This window comes from Bubalus kerabau, chromosome 17 (assembly GCF_029407905.1).
Source record: "Bubalus kerabau isolate K-KA32 ecotype Philippines breed swamp buffalo chromosome 17, PCC_UOA_SB_1v2, whole genome shotgun sequence".
Lineage (NCBI taxonomy): Eukaryota > Metazoa > Chordata > Mammalia > Artiodactyla > Bovidae > Bubalus > Bubalus kerabau.
Genome location: NC_073640.1, coordinates 37,512,099 through 37,528,003, shown reverse-complemented (window position 1 = coordinate 37,528,003; position 15,905 = coordinate 37,512,099). Strand labels below are relative to the sequence as shown.

The following is a 15,905-nucleotide window of genomic DNA, read 5'->3' as shown; positions in this document are numbered from 1 at the left end:
CATCCTCTGTCATCCCCTTCTTCTCCTTCCTTCAATCTTTCCTAGCATTAGGGTATTTTCCAGTGAGTCAGTTCTTTGCTTCAGGTGGTCAATTGGAGATTCAGCTTCGGCATCACTCCTTCCAATGAATATTCAGGACTGATTTCCTTAAGAATTGACTGGTTTGATTTCTTCATCTTCCCTTCAGTTCAGTTCAATTCAGTCGCTCAGTCGTGTCCGACTCTTTGCGACCCCATGAATTGCAGCACACCAGGCCTCCCTGTCCATCACCAACTCCCGGAGTTCACCCAAACTCTTGTTCATTAAGTCGGTGATGCCATCCAGCCATCTCATCCTCTGTTGTCCCCTTCTCCTCCTGTCCTCAATCCCTCCCAGCATCAGGGTCTTTTCCAAAAAGTCAACTCTTCGCATCAGGTGGCCAAAGTACTGGAGTTTCAGCTTTAGCATAGTCCTTCCAAAGAACACCCAGGACTGATCTCCTTTAGAATGGACTGGTTGAATCTCCAGGGGACTCTCAAGAGTCTTCGCCAACACCACAGTTCAAAAGCATCAATTTTCGGGGCTCAGCTTTCTTCACAGTCCAACTCTCACATCCATACATGACCACTGGAAAAGCCACAGCCTTGACTAGACCTTTATTGGCAAAGTAATGTCTCTGCTTTTGAATATGCTATCTAGGTTGGTCATAACTTTCCTTCCAAGGAGTAAGCGTCTTTTAATTTCATGGCTGCAGTCACCATCTGCAGTGATTTTGGAGCCCCAAACAATAAAGTCTGACACTGTTTCCATTATTTCCCCATCTATTTGCCATGAAGTGGTGGGACCAGATGCCATGATCTTCGTTTTCTGAATGTTGAACTTTAAGCCAACTTTTTCACTCTCCTCTTTCACTTTCATCAAGAGGCATTTTAGTTCCACTTCACTTTCTGCCATAAGGGTGGTGTCATCTGCATATCTGAGGTTACTGGTATTTCTCCCAGCAATCTTGATTCCAGCTTGTGTTTCTTCCAGTCCAGCGTTTCTCATGATGTACTCTGCATATAAGTTAAATAAGCAGGGTGACAATATACAGTCTTGACGTACTCCTTTTCCTATTTGGAACCAGTCTGTTGTTCCATGTCCAGTTCTAACTGTTGCTTCCTGACCTGCATACAGAGTTCTCAAGAGGCAGGTCAGGTGGTCTGGTATTCCCATCTCTTTCAGAATTTTCCACAGTTTATTGTGATCCACACAGTCAAAGGCTTTGGCATAGTCAATAAAGCAGAAATAGATGTTTTTCTGGAACTCTCTTGCTTTTTCCATGATCCAGCGGATGTTGGCAATTTGATCTCTGGTTCTTCTGCCTTTTCGAAAACCAGCTTGAACATCAGGAAGTTCACGGTTCACATATTGCTGAAGCCTGGCTTGGAGAATTTTGAGCATTACTTTACTAGTGTGTGAGATGAGTGCAATTGTGTGGTAGTTTGAGCATTCTTTGGCATTGCCTTTCTTTGGGATTGGAATGAAAACTGACCTTTTCCAGTCCTGTGGCCACTGCTGAGTTTTCCAAATTTGCTGGCATATTGAGTGAAGCACTTTCACAGCATCATCTTTCAGGATTTGGAATAGCTCAACTGGAATTCCATCACCTCCACTAGCTTTGTTCGTAGTGATGCTTTCTAAGGCCCACTTGACTTCACATTCCAGGATGTCTGGCTCTAGGTGAGTGATCACACCATCATGATTATCTTGGTCATGAAGATCTTTTTGTACAGTTCTTCTGTGTATTCTTGCCACCTCTTCTTAATATCTTCTGCTTCTGTTAGGTCCATACCATTTCTGCCCTTTATTGAGCCCATCTTTGCATGAAATGTCCCCTTGGTATCTCTAATTTTCTTGAAGAGATCTCTAGTCTTTCCCATTCTGTTGTTTTCCTCTATTTCTTTGCATTAATCACTGAGGAAGGCTTTCTTATCTCTCCTTGCTATTCTTTGGAACTCTGCATTCAGATGCTTATATCTTTTCTTTTCTCCTTTGTTTTTCGCTTCTCTTCTTTTCACAGCTATTTGTAAGGCCTCCCCAGACAGCCATTTTGCTTTTTTGCATTTCTTTTCCATGGGGATGGTCTTTTCCATGGGGCGATCCCTGTCTCCTGTACAATGTCATGAACCTCCGTCCATAGTTCATCAGGCACTCTATCTATCAGATCTAGGCCCTTAAATCTATTTCTCACTTCCACTGTATAATCATAAGGGATTTGATTTAGGCCATACCTGAATGGTCCAGTGGTTTCCCCTACTTTCTTCAATTTCAGTCTGAATTTGGCAATAAGGAGTTCATGATCTGAGCCACAGTCAGCTCCTGGTCTTGTTTTGGTTGACTGTATAGAGCTTCTCCATCTTTGGCTTCAAAGAACATAATCAATCTGATTTTGGTGTTGACCATCTGGTGATGTCCATGTGTAGAGTCTTCTCTTGTGTTATTGGAAGAGGGTGTTAGCTATGACCAGTGCATTTTCTTGGCAAAGCTGTGTTAGTCTTTGCCCTGCTTCATTCCGTATTCCAAGGCCAAATTTGCCTGTTACTCCAGGTGTTTCTTGACTTCCTACTTTTGCATTCCAGTCCCCTATAATGAAAAGGACATCTTTTTTGGGTGTTCATTCTAAAAGGTCTTGTAGGTCTTCATAGAACCATTCAACTTCAGCTTCTTCAGCGTTACTGGTTGGGGCATAGACTTGGATTACTGTGATATTGCATGGTTTGCCTTGGAAACGAACAGAGATCATTCTGTCATTTTTGAAATTGCATCCAAGTACTGCATTTTGGACTCTTTTGTTGACCATGATGGCTACTCCATTTCTTCTGAGGGATTCCTGCCCGCAGTAGTAGATATAATGGTCATCTGAGTTAAATTCACCCATTCCAGTCCATTTGAGTTCGCTGATTCCTAGAATGTCTACATTCACTGTTGCCATCTCCTGTTTGACCACTTCCAATTTGCCTTGATTCATGGACCTCACATTCCAGGTTCCTATGCAATATTGCTCTTTACAGCATCGGACCTTGCTTCTATCACCAGTCACATTCAGGTATGACCTAAATCAAATTCCTTATGATTATACAGTGGAAGTGAGAAATAGACTTAAGGGACTAGATCTGATAGATAGAGTGCCTGATGAACTATGGACGGAGGTTCGCGACATTGTACAGGAGACAGGGATCAAGCCCATCCCCATGGAAAAGAAAGGCAAAAAAACAAAATGGCTGTCTGGAAGGCCTTACAAATAGCTGTGAAAAGAAGAGAAGCGAAAAGCAAAGGAGAATAGAAAACATATAAGCATCTGAACGCAGAGTTCAAAAGAATAGCAAGGAGAGATAAGAAAGCCTTCCTCAGGGAACAATGCAAAGAAATAGAGGAAAACAACAGAATGGGAAAGACTAGAGATCTCTTCATCTTCCCTTAGGTTCCTGTTAATATATGGTGCTTGAGCACTTCAGGCTCGTCTTTACTGTTGAAACCTAACTGGGAGTGTTTACAACTGATAGATTATCTTTGCTACTATTAACTTTTCCTGCCTGATAACAGTTGTGTGTTCCTAAATTCTTTTATTCCCTTAAGATCACTAATTACCAAGCTCCATTCAAGGACAAGCATTGTGCCCAGGCTTAGATCAAAAATAGAATAGCTTAGGTAAAAAAATGACTTCTCTTTTGTAAAGAAAGATGCTCTTTCTCCTGCTTTCATCCTGGTGAGAGTAGCAGGGTTGGGGATCAGCTCGTGGACTTTCTTCTGATTGGTTGATGGTGAGGTAACAGGATGATGATTTTGTAATCTTATTCATCAGCCTTCTGGCTTTAACCAGCCTAGGGGCTCCATGCTTGTGGGCAGCAGATAGTCACCATCCTCCACCTGGGTATGGGTCACAGTTTTTGCAGTCTGACTCAAAAATGTGGGTCAGATAATTTTGTATGTCCTTTGTGGAGGATCAGGGCTCTGCCTTATCACTGAACTATTGTTTAAGCCATCATTACTTTTCTTGCTTAACTGCTTTTCCTTTGTTTCTGTATTCCTTCTCTTCTCTAATTAGTAACTACTGAGTCTGCTGTTTAGAAGCCTTGGGAGGCTAAAGCTTTTCTACAAACGAGGACGAGGGGCAGAGAGGGGTTTTTGTACCCAGCAAGGTCCTTCATGATCCTTCTCAGTTTCAGTCCCCTTCTTTTCTTGATACTCCTCAGTGCTTAGGGGGAACAGGAGGGAGACAAGAAAGGGAATAAAGTTTTGAATATAGAAGTTAATCATAAACTGCAGGGAAACTCAGTTTTAGGACTCAGTTTCAGATATAAGTGTTCTGAATTTGATCTATCTGTTTAAAATTCCTCATCAACCTCTTACCTAGTGGCTTAACAGCCTTTAATAATCATGAACTACATCACTGGTTCCCACTGGAGGTGGGAAGAGGTTTTGCCCCCATCCCCCAGCGGACATTTGACAATTTGTTGTTGTAGTTTGCTCATTTGTGTCCAACTCTTTGCAACCTCATGGGCTGCAGCCAGGATTCCCTGTCCTTCACTGTTTCCTGGAGTTTGCTCAGATTCATGCCCATTGAATCGTTGTGCCATCCAACCATCTCATCCTCTGTCATTCCCTTCTCCTCCTGCCTTCAATCTTTCCCAGCATCAGGGTCTTTTCCAGTGAGTCGGCTCTTCCCATCAGGTGGCTGAAGTATTGGAGCTTCAGCTTCAGCATCTGTCCGTCCAATGAAATGAATATTCAGGGTTGATTCCCCTTAAGATTGACTGGTTTGATCTCCTTGCTGTCTAAGGGACTTTCAAGAGTTTTCTCCAGCACCACATTTCAAAGCATCAATTCTTTGGCTCTCAGCTTTCTTTATGGCCCAACTCTCATATCCATACATGAATACTGGAGAAACCATAGCTTTGAGTACACGGACCTGTGCCGGCAAAGTGATGTCTCTGCTTTTTAATACAATATCTAGGTTGGTCATAGCTTTTCTTTCAAGGAGCAAGTATCTTTTAATTCATGGCTGTAGTCACTGCCCACAGTGATTTTGGAGCCCAAGAAAATAAAGTCTGTCACTGTTTGCATTGTTTCCGCATCTATTTGCCATGAAGTGATGGGACCAGATGCCATGATCTTAGTTTTTTGAATGTTGAGTTTTAAGCCAGCTTTTTCACTCTCCTCTTTCACCATCATCAAGAGGCTATTTAGTTCCTCTTCCTTGTCTGCCATTAGGGTGGTGTCACCTGCATATCTGAGGTTATTGCTACTTCTCCCTGCAATCTGGATTCCAGTTTGTGGTTCATCCAGCCTGGCAGTTCACATGATGTATTCTGTATATCGGAGAAGGCAATGGCAACCCACTCCAGTACTCTTGCCTGGAAAATCCCATGGATGGAGGAGCCTGGTAGGCTGCGGTCCATGGGGTCACTAAGAGTTGGGCATGACTGAGCGGCTTCACTTTCACTTTTCACTTTCATGCATTGGAGAAGGAAATGGCAACCCACTCCAGTATTCTTGCCTGGAGAATCCCAGGGACAGAGGAGCCTGGTAGGCTGCCGTCTACGGGGTCGCACAGAATCGGACACAACTGAAGCGACTTAGCAGCATTCTGCATATAGGTTAAATAAGCAGGGTGACGGTATACAGCCTTTTCATACTCCTTTTCCAATTTTGAACCAGTCCATTGTTTCATGAGAACCATTTGAGCATTTGATAGTATCTGGAGACAGTTTTTGGTTGTCACCACTGGGGTCTCCCTTCCTGTGACAGTTGAAGTCATTGTAAGTGTTGGTATCTAGAGGGTAGAGGCCAGCGATGCTGCTAGACATCTGCAGTGCACAGGACCATCCCTGCAGCAAGCGATCTAGCCCACAGTGTCAGTACTGCTGAGTTCATGAAAACCTGGAGTGCAGGGTAGGCATAGTGTGGGCGATGAACCAAAGATGTGAACCACTAGCAGAGACCAAAAGCTACAGGAAATCAGAGAGAGAGATAAGACTGGTTTGGCAGAAGAAAGAGCCAGAGAAAGCTTTAGTGGAGACTGACTCAAATTGGAGTTAGAAGAATGACTTTGATAAGTGAAGTACAGAAAAAGAATGTTTTTGGTTGAGTCCAGCAAAGTTAAAACCATCTCGTTTTTAGGTGGAGTGAGAAACTCTGGCCTTGGTCCATTACACAATGGTGATTCTCTAAGTCCATCAGTCCTTCTGCCTTTGTTAGCTGGGATTCTGTAAGGAACGTGCCCTCATCATCCATTTGATTACCCTGAAATACAGTTTATATAGGAAAGGCAGGGTACATGCTTGATTTTTTTTCCTTTACTTACTGGTAGTCCTAATAACAAGCTGATGCTTTAGCAACTTCCACAGTTGAACAGTGGGTTCTTTCTCCTTGTAATGTCCATACAAACTTGTGATATGGTGTTAGTTTTTCAGTCATGTCTGACTCTTTGCAGCCCCATGGACTGTAGCCTGCCAGGCTCCTCTGTCCTTGGTATTCTCCAGGCAAGAATACTGGAGTGGGTTGCTGTTCCCTCTTCCAGGGGATCTTTCTCACCCAGGGATCTAACCTGGGTCTCCTGCATTGCAGGCAGATTCTCTACTGTCTGAGCCACCAGGGAACTTGTGAATTTTTATGTATTTAATATATTTCAATATTTTGTGGTCATCTAAAAAGACTTTATTTTGAAATAATTTCAGTATTATATAAGGATTGCAAGAGTATAAAATCATACATAAAATCATACATACTCTCACCTAGATTCTCCAAATGTTAAATTTTTACATTTTTGCTTTATCCTTTCTATTTCCTTCTGTTCATATGTATATATGTACACATGTGTATCTGTGTATTTTTATAATATTTTAAATCTTTTGAGGATATGTTGCAGACTTGATGCCTCTTTGTCCTTAAATACTTCAGAATCCTCAAAGACAAGATCACTTTTTATGTAACCTCAGTACAAGAGTGGAAGTCAGGGAGTTAACCCTGACACAATTGCTAACCTGTACACCTGAGTTGTGTTCCCTGATTGTCTCAAAACTGATCTTTATGGTACAAGAATGTCCTGGATTGATGTTGCGTTCACTCGTCACGTCTCTTCCATCTCCTTGAGTGTGGGGTATCAGCCTTTGTGTTTCATGACATTGACATTTTGCCAGAATACAGGCTAGTTGTTTTGTAGAAGGTCCCTCAGTTTGGGTTTGTCTGATATTGTCTGCTGTTTCGATTCAGGTTGTTTTGTGGTATTGTTAGAAATACCACAGAAATGATGATGCATTCTTTTCAGCGCATCACCTCAGAGGCAAATGATACCGATTTGTTCCATTCCCGATGATCTTAACTTTGTTAAAGTGGTGTGTGCCACACTTCTCTGCTGTGAAGTTGTTATTCTTCTATGTCATTAGTAACTATTTTTGTGGGGGAGATACTTTTAGACTGTAAATATCCTATAACTTCTCCAGCTTTCACTCAGTATTTTTAATATCCACTGATGATTCTTGCTTGAACCAAGTATTATTTATGACAATTGCCAGTGATGGAAATTTTATGAATCCATCATTCCTTCTGTATTTATTAGCAGGATTTTCAATCTTAAGGAAGAGTTTTCCCTTCTTCCCTGTTTGTTTACATCAGTGTAGACTCATGAGTTCATATGTTATCAGTGGGTTTTAATACTTAGCTATCAGTATTTATTTTGATCAGATTGTCCTGGGTTTGGCCAACGAAAGCCCCTTTGAACTGGCTCTAGTGCCCTTTAGACATGCTCACTTCACTCTCTTACACAAGGTTTAAAGACTCATCTCAAACTCTTCTACCTCAGCTCCAAGGAACCCTGGTTCCTTTCAGTGAAAAAGAACGGTATTTAGAAACCAAGATTTAGGTGTTATTTTAATGAAATACATAAATTAATGAATAAATATTTTGATGCTTATATCGTCCTCTTGGCTGTTGGGAGCCCCTTCAAGTTGACTTGTATCCTTAGTCGCAGTAGTCTTTAGAGCATCCTTGCTTTCTGACATGCTCATCTTGTGTAAGTCCTGCTGCAGGCCTGGAATCAGTCATTTCTCCAAGAAGTTTCCATTCCTGTTAGTGGGAAATAATATTCAGAACCTCGTTCTGGACACTTGAGGTGCTTATCATTATTAAGTTATTGTTTCTAGCCCTTTTCAATGGATACAGCTATTTTTTAAAAGAAATAATTTCATATTAATATTTTCTATTGCGATTTAAGGGGTTTACTTAACTACTTTGATTTTTATACTTTCATTTCTTTTTCTCTTATGCTTCAGTTTTTAACTCCTAAAAATTACAAGTAGAATTACCATATGATCCAGCAGTTCCCCTGGAGAAGGGAATGGCAAACCACTTCAGTATTCTTGCCTTGAGGGCAGGAGGAGAAGGAGGCAACCGAAGATGAGATGATCGGATGGCATCGCTGACTCAATGGACATGAGTTTGAGCAAACTCCTGGAGGTAGTGAAGGACAGGGAAGCCTGGTGTGCTGCAGTCCATGGGGTTGCAAAGAGTCGGACACGGCTGAGCAACTGAACAACAGCCGGCAGTTCTACTCCTGAGTAGAACTTAAAAGAATTGAAAGCAGGGACTCAAACAGGATGTTTCTACAGCCGCATTCATAGCAGTGTTATTCACAATTGCCAGAAGATAAAAGCAACTCAAGTGTCCATCAACAGAGGAATGGATAAACAGAGTGTGGTATACACATATGATGGAATATCATTTGTCCTTCACAAGGAAATTCTGACAAATGTTGCAACCTGGACACATTTCCCCACCGGAGTCAGCTTGATGAAGACTGGATTGCGTGTGAGTTCTGCTGGACCTTCCGCATAATCGTGACAAAGGCTACTGTTTATTGTACTTTACACTCACTGTGTGCTGGGTGTGCGGCTAGTGTCTTACAGTGTTTAATCCTCACAGAGGCCCAGAGAAGAGAAGCAGTGTACCCAGGGCACAGAGCTAGTTTTAGTAAGTGGCAGAGCTGAAGTTAGAACTCAGGATCAGGAGACCCCAGAGCCCCAACTCTGTAATTACTATGCTGAGTGACTGTTGCCTACGGCTGGCGATGCCATTAATTGCATCAGGGAGGGAGTTTTGTGTTCACATTTGTGGGTGACTGGGGACATTTAGGTGCAGCCTGCATCCGGGGCTTAGATGGGAGCTCAGACTAGAGAAGCAGATCTGGGAGAGAGAGTCGGGGTCAGGGAAATCTGTTGGGTACACACATCTGGTGAGAAAGCAGCAGAGGGAACTGCCCCGGGGAGCGATGGGAAGGAAGGAGCAGAAGCCAAGGGTGGATGGGAGGGTGATCAGCAGCGGCAAGTGCTGTGAGGGGTTCAGGGACCGGGTTTCACCACAGCTCTGCCAGAGACTTGCTGATCCTGGTTGGGTTGTTTAATATTGCTCCCTCATTTTCCTTCGGAGAAGGCAATGGCAACCCACTCCAGTACTCTTGCCTGGAAAATCCCATGGACGGAGGGGCCTGGTAGGCTGCAGTCCATGGGGTCGCTAGGAGTCAGACACGACTGAGCGACTTCCCTTTCACTTTTCACTTTCATGCATTGGAGAAGGAAATGGCAACCCACTCCAGTGTTCTTGCCTGGAGAATCCCAAGGGCGGGGGAGCCTGGTGGGCTGCCGTCTGTGGGGTCGCACAGAGTCGGATACGACTGAAGCAACTTAGCAGCAGCAGCTTAGCAGCATTTTCCTTATCAATAGGGTGGGGCTTAGAAATGATGTTCCTCTCGTGGATGAAGACATCCTGCAATTACATAATGGTGATGGGTGCATGACACTGAATGTGCTAAAAACCACTGAATTCTATGTACACTTGAAGTGGATGATTTTTATGATGCGAGTGAATTACATCTCAATTAAAAACAAGCAAACCAACCATGTTCCTCCCATGATCAGGTGCAGGTTAAGTAAAGGGAGAGAATCTTGTGACACTGTCCAGCACAGCATTTGACCTGTGGTAGAAGGACTCAGCAAATCTTGAATCTTTTAAAAATTTTATGTATTTATTATTTATTTATTTTTGTCTGTGCTAGTCTTTGTTGCTGCACGCATTCCTGGTCTAGTTGCAGTGAGCAGGGGCTACTCTTTTAGTTGCGGTGCTTGGTCTTCTCACTGCGGTGACTCCTTTCTCTCTTTTTCTTTTTTTTTTGCAGTGGTTTCTCTTGTTGCAGAGCACAGGCTGTAGGCACATGGGCTCAGCAGTTGCAGACTGAGGGCTCTAGAGTTCGTGGGCTTCAGCAGTTGTGGCACACAGGCTTAGTCGCCCTGCAGCATGTGGGATCTTCCTGGACAATGATCGAATTGGTGGTGTCTCCTGCACTGGCAGGCGGATTCTTCTTCTTCATTTTTTAAACCTTTTTATTTATTTATTTTTTTAAATTTATTTATTTTTTAATTGGTGGAAAATTGCTTTTCAGTTTTGTGTGGGTTTCTGGCAGGCAGATTCTTAACCACTGGACCATCAGGGAAGACCCAGCAAATGTTGGATTTTTAGGAGGGCCACAGGGTCACACATTCTGGAGGGTACTGCCGGTGCTGGGGACACCAGTATACCAAGATTGTGCTGAATTTGTAATCCAGTGCCTGGATTTGTGTGCTAAGGTGCAGGGGGAGGTACCCGAGTGTAAGTCCCTGAATATATGCACAAGGCCCTGGGGTGTGGCCACTTAAGGAGGCTTCTCTCCTTTGGGACCCTTCCTCAGCTGGATGATGCTGCTGCAGCGCTGGGGGCTGTTAGGACTGTGCTGGGCTTTTCCAGGTAGACTTCTTCCTGGCCTCTTAGAATATGCAATTCTCTGTTGTCATTCAGTTGCTCAGTCATGTCCGACTCTGTGTGATCCCCATGAACTGCAGCCTGCCAGGCTCCTCGGTCTATGGGGATTCTCCATACAAGAATACTGGAATGGGTTGCCATGTCTTCCTCCAGGGGATCTTCCCAACCCAGGAATCGAACCCAGGTCTCCCACATTGAAGGCAGATTCTTTATCATCTGAGCCACCAGGGAAGCCCATGCTGAAGCCTAGCATGCAAGATTTTAAGCATGACTTTACTAGCATGGGAAATGAGTGAAATTGTCCAATGGTTAGCACATTCTTTAGTACTACCCTTCTTGGGAACTGGGATGAGGGTTGACCTTTTCCAGTCCTGTGGCCACCGCTGGGTCTTCCAGATTTGCTGACATATTGAGTGCAACACTTTGATAGCATCATCTTTTAGGGCTTTGAACAGCTCTGCTGGAATTTCACTGCATCCACTGGCTTTATTGACAGCAGTGCTCCCTAAGGCCCACTTGACTTCATCCTCCAGAATGTCTGGTTCTGGCTGACTGACCACACCATCATGGTTATCTGGTTCATTAAGATCTTTTTTGTACAATTCTTCCATGTATTCTTTCCATCTTTTCTTGATCTCTTCAACATCTACTGGGTCTCTTTCGTTTCTGTCTTTTATTGTGCTCATCTGTGGGTGAAGTGTTTCCTTGACATTTCCAGTTTTCCTGAAGCGATCTCTGGTCTTTCCCCTTTTGTTGTTTTCCTCTGTTTTTATGCATTGTTCATTGAAGGCCTTCTTGTCTCTCCTTGCTGTTCTTTGGAACTCTGCGCTTAGTTGGGTGGACCTTTCCCTTTCTCCCTCGCCTTTTGCTTCTCTTCTTCACATATTTGTAAAACCTTCTCAGATAACCACTTTGCCTTCTTGCTTTTCTGTTTTGGGGGGATGGTTTTGTTCAAAATCTCATGTACAATATTATGGACCTCTGTCCATAGTTCTTCAGGCACACCATTCACATCTCTATTTTGGCCTCAATTAATCTTTAGCAAAAAATTGCTCATGGCCTCCTGCTTTCTCATTCACTGAGAAAAGCTGTCCTGTTCTTCACATCTGTTGAGGTGGTTTGTCAGAGATGTTGGTGTAGGAGGTGCCCAGGAATTAAAGCAAGGAGAGGAAGGAAAAGTGGGGGGGAAGGTTTTGCTTTTTTGAATCGCGTTGGTGATGTGCCACTGCTTCCCGGGATTTCAGCTTCACCCATGAAGCTAGGACACCAGAAAGGAAGAGGGCAGAGAAAGCCCAGACGCCAGCAGCATCTAAACATCTTCAGATGTGTATGGTTTGAAGGGCTTGTTTCCTGTGTCTTCTACACGCGCATCATTTTCACTCCATTACTGATTCACATGGTCTGAAAATGCAGCTTTGGGGGAAGGGTAGCTTTTGCAGTAAACTGTTGTGGGCATTCTTTTGGCAGGAAAGATGCTGACCGTCCTGTGGTTTTCTGAAATCATGTGCAATTATATCATCAACCACATTTTCTAGACTTTTTTTTTTTTTTTAAAAGCAAGGAAATGTTTTTGCATTTCATTGGATAATATTGTTTGCATGCTCTCAGTCACTGAATGTCCCCATAGAAGCCTGTTTTATTTTTTATTTTTATTTTTTAATGTATCTGTTTATTTGGCTGTGCCGGGTCTTAGTTGCAATATGTGAGATCTTTAGTTTTGGCATGTGGAGTCTTAGTTGTGGCATGTGGGATCTAGTTCCCTGACCAGGGATTGAACCTGGGTCCCCTGCATTGGGAGCACGGAGTCTTAGCCACTGGACCACCAGGGAAGCCCCAGAAGCCTGTTTTAATTGGTCTGAAACTGATAAACTGTGGCCAGCCATTGCCAACAAATAACGTGTGGGTTTAGTATGTGTGCCCTAGAGCTCACGCTGTTTTAAGTATAATAATTTATGGTAAAGGTAAGAGTCTTGCCAGAAAAAGAAATGGAAATGCAGTCTGCTGAGTTTGGCTCTTAACTTACATATGGGTTTAGGATTCCAAAATAGCAAACTTATTTACACAATAGAACCCAGCTTGAACAACAGGTCAGAGTACTGGCTGGAGTCAGCCTTGTGACATGGGCCAGCTTCAGGCCAACCAACAGACAGCTTTCTGGAGCAGCAGCAGCCTGAACCCTTCTGTCCTCTGAAAACAAAGCCCTCGGAGGTTCGAACGAAGCAAGCACAGCCTGGAGCGCCCCTGGTAGAGCTGGCCTCCCAGTCCCTGCTTTTCTTCTGACTGCCTTGAGCCCTCAGCAGCCTCCCCGCTTTTGTCTTCATCTCTCCCTTTCTTCTCAACAGTCAGAAACTTATTTGCCTTGGCCCCCTTGGCTCCCTTGCTTAACTACTGCCCAATTCGTGTTCCCTGCCAGACTGGGTGCCTTTAGCTCCTGGGGGCGTCCCTGCCTTTCCCAAGCAGGTAGTTTCCTTTTAATTTCTGCATCTCTCAGGTCTGTAGCTTGGACATTGTTTAGCTGGAGAAAAATAATGGAACCAGAGATCATGGGGAAAAAGCATTGATTGCAGGTTAAATAATTTACACCTGTAATGAGCTCCTTTCTTTTGGAACCAAAATGTGTTTGCTTGTGGCTCTATTGTCTCAGGGGAAGGAGGGTTATCTTTTAACTCATGGGATGGATGCTCCTTGAGTGGAGCAACTCAGGGATTATTTTTCTTAGAAAAATTGAGATGTTGCTGTCATTAGATCCCTTTGAGTAATCGAGCTGTGTGTTTTGTCAGAGACTCTCATGACTCTGGCTCTTGGTGTCTCCTACTGTGTTCCTTGAAGAGAAATTATGCACAGATGCCTTTTCCCGTGGCCTAGGGTGTAGGGAGGTTCTGGACCCTGGATAAGTCCACCATTAGGCATCTGGGAGAGAAGAATGAGGTATGTGGAGAAACCAGCTCTGGGCCCTGGGACAGAGCTTCTGGGTACCGCTGGCTTCATGGGGAGGCATGAGTATCAGAGATGACAAACGGGGCTTCCCTGGTGGTCCAGTGGCTAAGACTCTGAACTCCCATGCAGGGGGTGCAGGTTCAGTCCCTGGGCAGGGAACAACTACCGCCTGTATGCCGAAACTAAAGCCTGGCACAGCCAAGTAAATACTTAAAGGAGAGAGAGATGACAAATGGACGTGCCCAGCGTGAGGCCTGAGAACACCCTCGTCACATTATTGATGCTGCCTAAATGCAGGCCACTGCTTTCCGAAGCACTGCTACTGCACAGCTAGCTTGTCGAGACCCTTTGCAGACCGTGCCGCAGGGCTCCTGACCTGAGAGCTTGCTTATGCTTTAGGGTGATCTGTCGTTTGGCCTGCTATGGAGCAGCTTAAATTCCCTGGTCTCCAGACTCAGAAAGATGGAAGGGAAAGACCTGCTGTGCCTTTTCTGCAGTTCTGGTCTCAGTGACCCCATCTGAGCATCCGCTGAGGGTGGTTAGAATGGAACTGCTTCTTGAAGTGCGGTGGCATTTTAACAACTTACCTGTTGGATCTCTGTGACTAAATGCCAAACGTGCTCATCTTTCAGATATTTTTTTCAGTACTGGTGGGAAGTTGTTGTTGTTATTTAGTCATTAAGTTATGTCTGACACTTTTGCTACCCCATGGACTGTAACCCATCAGGCTTCTCTGTCCATGGGATTTTCCAGGCAAGAATACTGGAGTGGGTTGCCATTCCCTTCTCCAGGGGATCTTCCCAATCCAGGGATTGAACCCACATCTGTACTGCAGGCTGATTCTTTACCACTGAGCCATCTGGGTAGCCCCACAGGTGGGAAAAGAGATATTTTAATTTTGAACGTGCCAGAGTTGATTAGAGCTTGGTCTGATTCTGAAGGTACTTTGAACCCTGCTCGTGCGTGTGTGTGTGTATCAGTTAACAGGTCCTTGGTTGTTGCTACCCTGATGAGTAAATGAGCTTCTGTGTTTTACTCTGTGCATTTAATTAATTTAATTGGAGGATAATTACTTTACAATATTGTGATGATTTTTGCCATATATCAACATGAATCAGTGACAGGCATGCATGTGTCCCCTTCATTCTGAACCCCCCTCCCACCACCCTCACCACCCTGTCCCTCTAGGTAGATTACTCTGTGCATTTAAATTGTATTTGACCTGACAAAGCTGGATACTGACCAGCACTCCCTTTTTGTGTTTCCCAAATTCATTTCCCTCTAAACACTGCTCTGTAGTGTTAATAGGCATCCTGAGAAATAAAAACATTTTTTGTTCAGGTCATGCAGTCCACGTGTCAGATGAAGGTAAACAGGTTTTTGACTGTGAGGCTTTTTAGAAAGGTTAACATGCCCATGTGTTCTGAGGACCCCAAGACCAGGAAGGATGTCATTATGATGGAAACAGCATGGAGCTTAGCTGAGAAAACCCGAGGCTGGGCCGCAGCCAAGCCTGTGTGATTCAGGACTGCTGCTCTGTAACTGGAAGAGTCACCCTGCAGGAGTTGTTTTCAGACTTAAAATAATTTTTTTTTTTAAAAAGCACAACAGAAATATTTTCCCAATGCATAAACCAGACTGATGATTTGCAAACTATGCTTCCTGGAGCGTTGGGCCAGGAGACTATTAACAGGTGTTCTGGGGAATTCCCTGGCAGTCTGGTTGCTGCTGCTACTGCTAAGTCACTTCAGTCGTGTCCGACTCTGTGCGACCCCATAGACGGCAGCCCACCAGGCCCTGCCGTCCCTGGGATTCTCTAGGCAAGAACACTGGAGTGGGTTGCCATTTCCTCCTCCAATGCATGAAAGTGAAATCGCTCAGTCGTGTCCGACTCTTAGCGACCCCATGGACTGCAGCCTACCAGGTTCCTCCGTCCATGGGATTTTCCAGGCAAGAGTACTGGAGTGGGGTGCCACAGTCTGGTTAGGACTCCCCATTTCCACTGTTGAGGGCACGGGTTCCATTCCTGGTCGAAGAACTAAGATACCCTGGAACTAAGATCCCACAAACTACACAGCGTGGCCAAAAAATAAAAATAAAAACAGGTGTTCTGTTCTTTGAACAGAAGAGTTTAGGAACCACTAAAACAAAGGTACTTG

At 44.2% G+C, this 15,905-nt stretch overlaps 1 protein-coding gene and 1 non-coding gene across 6 annotated transcripts in view; one reads left to right on the top strand and one right to left on the bottom strand.

The window, feature by feature from the left end:
• Nucleotides 1–15,905, top strand: part of CMTM4 (CKLF like MARVEL transmembrane domain containing 4) — a 79,085-nt gene that overhangs the window by 37,117 nt on the left and 26,063 nt on the right. The gene's annotated exons all lie outside the window — the stretch shown is intronic.
• Nucleotides 12,566–12,638, bottom strand: TRNAG-CCC (transfer RNA glycine (anticodon CCC)). Its single transcript has one exon. It is a non-coding gene; the product is annotated as a tRNA-Gly (tRNA).